Source organism: Octopus bimaculoides, chromosome 29 (genome assembly GCF_001194135.2).
Source record: "Octopus bimaculoides isolate UCB-OBI-ISO-001 chromosome 29, ASM119413v2, whole genome shotgun sequence".
Classification (NCBI taxonomy): Eukaryota; Metazoa; Mollusca; class Cephalopoda; order Octopoda; family Octopodidae; genus Octopus; species Octopus bimaculoides.
The window spans coordinates 237,525-241,316 of record NC_069009.1 but is presented as its reverse complement, the minus strand read 5'-3'; the positions used below and the strand labels follow the sequence as shown (position 1 = coordinate 241,316).

At 41.6% G+C, this 3,792-nt stretch overlaps 1 protein-coding gene across 1 annotated transcript in view; it reads left to right on the top strand.

Moving 5' to 3' along the window:
- LOC106876145 (cleavage and polyadenylation specificity factor subunit 6) overlaps nt 1–3,792 on the top strand; it is a 43,734-nt gene that overhangs the window by 29,246 nt on the left and 10,696 nt on the right. The gene's annotated exons all lie outside the window — the stretch shown is intronic.

The following is a 3,792-nucleotide window of genomic DNA, read 5'->3' as shown; positions in this document are numbered from 1 at the left end:
TTAATGTGAATATACCTCAGTTGGAATTGAACTGACGTCTCCTTGTTGTCATCTTGGTTGGTAGCATGAACTGCTCTTCTGTGAAATACCCATTGTCCGAGTTTTGAATTTCTCTCAATCTTAAAAAAAAAGCTGTCGTGCTGTACAATTGATGTACAACATCATTAGTGTTTTTAGCCATTGTCTTGATAAAGAGATAAAGATAAAAAAGAAAAAAAAAAAAGAGAGTAGAAATTTCATTCTGTGTCTGCATGCCGAGATTAGCTCTGTCTTTCTGTTCGTTGTTGGTGTTGTATTGTTTGATAGTATTTTTCAGTCAAACATAAACTGCATCATTTTGAACCTTTGTGGAATACGGAATGTTTTTGTTTATTTGTATAAGCCTAGTCAGTTGAAGTTAAAGGAGGGCAGTACCTATGACTTTTATGGCCCTTAATAGTCTGGTGAAATTGACTAAGATAAGCAAGACGGGAACAACCTGGAAAGCTTACGTTCTTGAGATTCATTTGGCTTTTGCCTAGCCTCAACAGATCACTATTAGTGATCAAAAAAGAAATTGTGGGTCTTGTCCAGTCTGGACTGGTAGTATGGGAAGACCAACAGTATGGTCCCAGGGAAGAGCAGATGACCATTCTCTTCAGTACCAGTGTTATTTAAAGGTTTTTTTTTTAAAATTTCATACCATACCTTTTGCAAACATTGTTTGCTCTAAGTGCCTGACAACCTCAACAGATTATTTGTACCACTCAGGTGGAAGAAGTACCACCAGGTATTTCTGTATGATGCACCTGTTTGTCAGCAATTTATGCACCAAAGTGTACTTTGTCTTTTACTAATTTATACCTGCGCATGCAAAGGGTTCCACCCAGTTGCCGTCTGTCAAAGTTCACATCAAAGGTGTCGGTCAAGTCATGGCTATTTCCTAAACAAACAGGGGCCATGCCAATGCCCACAGGTTGGTCAAATTGGAGTGAATTGTCCCAGACTTCCTTTGGCATGAACCAACAAGGGAAGCTTCTAAGTGCTTGCTCTGTATGCTAGAAATAGCAGTCATTTCGCCATTGGATTATACTGTACCGTGGAGGCGCAATGGTCCAGTGGTTAGGGCAGCAGACTCACGATCATAGGATCACGGTTTCGATTCCCAGAGTGAATGTTTATTGAGCGAAAACACCTAAAGCTCCACAAGGCTCCGGCAGGGGATGGTGGCGAACCCTGCTGTACTCTTTCACCACAACTTTCTCTCACTCTTACTTCCTGTTTCTGTTGTGCCTGTAATTCAAAGGGGTCAGCCTTGTCACACTCTGTGTCACGCTGAATGTCCCCCGAGAACTACGTTAAGGGTACACGTGTCTGTGGAGTGCTCAGCCACTTGCACATTAATTTCACGAGCAGGCTGTTCCATTGATCGAATCGACTGGAACCCTCGACGTCGTTAAGTGACGGAGTGCCAATAACAACAGAAATATCTCATCTAGAGGGCACTTTTGTGCCTTCCTATTTCATCTGGCTCAGCAAATGCAACCAAATATCTGTCGTGTCAGCTGTGAAATGGGAAGGTGCAAATTTACCCTATAAATGAAATACCACCTGCCACCTGCTCTGTGAAACTTAAGTGACATGTCTGTGTATGTTAAGTACTGTATAAAGGTAACATCTAGCTCTGTCGGAGTTCATTTCAGTTCTCTCTACCTGTGTTGAATGTTCACACAGTAACAGGTATATATATATATATATACATACTCTTTTCTTCTTTTTACTTGGTTGGGTATTGTGGTTGCCTGTAGGTGTCTTTTCTTTCTTTTTGTCTTTTTTGTTCTATTATAGTCTTTTCTATTATTGGTTTTATTTGCAAGGTCCTGGTTTCAAATCCTGGTAACGGTTGCTTGTTATTTATTTATAATTTTTTAATTTTTTATTACCCTTTATCTTTTACTTGTTTCAGTCATTCGACTGTGGCCATGCTAGGGCAACGCCTTCAAGGGTTTACTTAAACAAATCAACCCCAATTTTTTTTTTTTTTAAAGTTTGGTACTTATTCTTTTGTACTCTTTTGCCGCACTTCAAAGGGATAGGGATGTAAATAAACCAACACCAGTTGTCAAGCATACACACACACACATTTATGTGATGGGCTTCCACACAGTTTCCATCCACATACATATAATCTTTACTCTTTTACTTATTTCAGTCATGTCTCTACAACTTAACAGTTTGGCAAAAGTGACTAATAGAACAAGTATTGGGGGTCAATTCATTCAACTAAAAATTCTTCGAAGTGGTGGTGCCCCAGCATGGCCGCTATTTAATGACTGGAACAAGTGAACAACAGAGGAGAAAAAGATGTGTGTTTGTTAATTATTTACATGAGAACAACAAAAAAAAAAGAAAAAGAATACAGGTGTACTCACAAAAGGTGGTCCCCTTTATCTTGTTATTTGTTTCATTGATTGGATTGTGGCCATACTGGGGCACCACCTTAGAGGTTTTTAGTTGAACAAATCAACCCCAGTACCTTTTTTTTTTTTAACCTCTTGTGCCAAACCATTAAATTACAGGGACATAAACAAACTGACACCAGTTGTCAAATGGTGATGGGGGACAATTAATCAAACACACACGACAGTTTCTGTTTATTAGATCTACTCACAAGGCTTGGGTTGGACTAGGGCAGTAGTAGACGGCACTTGCCCAAGGTGCCATGTAGTGGGACTGAACCTGGCACCATGTGGTTGGGAAGCAGACGTCTTACCACACAGCCACGCCTCCACATATGTAAATCCTCATCATCATTTAACGTCTGTTTTCCATGCTGGCATGGTTTGGACAGTTTCACAGGAGCTGGCTAGCCCTGGGAGCGCCACCAGGCTCCAGTTGTCTGCTTTGGCATGGTCTCTATGGCTGGATGCCTTTCCCAGTGCCAACCACTTTGCAGAGCGTACTGGGTGCTTTCCATGTGACATCAGTGAAGTTGTTTTCCATGTGTCACTAGCGCAGTTGGTTTTAATGTGGCACAAATGCAGTTGCTTTCCACGTGACATCAGCAAGGGTGTCTTCCATGTGGTGCCAACACAGGTGCCTTCCACGTGGTGCCAGCATGGGTGTTCTCCATGTAGTACCAGTATGGGGTTTTTTTGTGAAGTGCTCTTACAGGTTCTTTCCATGTGGGGCCAGTGTGGGTTCTTCGTCTGTGGAGACAGCATGGGCGATTTACCTATGGTGCCAGCACGGGTGCTTTGTCCAGTGACTATATATATAGTGTGTGTTTATGTATGTATGTATGTGTATATGCATATGTATGTCTGTCTATATGTGTATGTATACATGTATGTATATACATGTCTGTATATGCGTGAATGTATGTATATATATATATATATATTATGTACATATGTGTAACTCTTCCTCACATTTCGTCTTTTTCATGCCCTATACTTATGGTTATCTCTCCCTTAACCCAATCCTGTCCTCACTGCCCCTGCGTCATTGCTATCCTGCTATCTCCCACCTCAAAATGCCCAGGTTTCAACAGTCACTGCACTACCCCCCCCCTCTCTTTTGCATTAATATGAACCCCCTTCTCATTCACCCTTGGCAATATACTCTACCATCATATTTTTATTCGTATCTGTGTACCTTGAGAATATTCCCTGGGCACATCACTACCAACACTCACCCGCTGCCTCTTTCCCGGGTAACCATGTATCCCCTCTATGGCAAAAACACCTGTTTTGGTCCCTGTATCACGCTCGAATCTCTCATCACCTGGCACAAGTCCACCTTCTCCCGTAC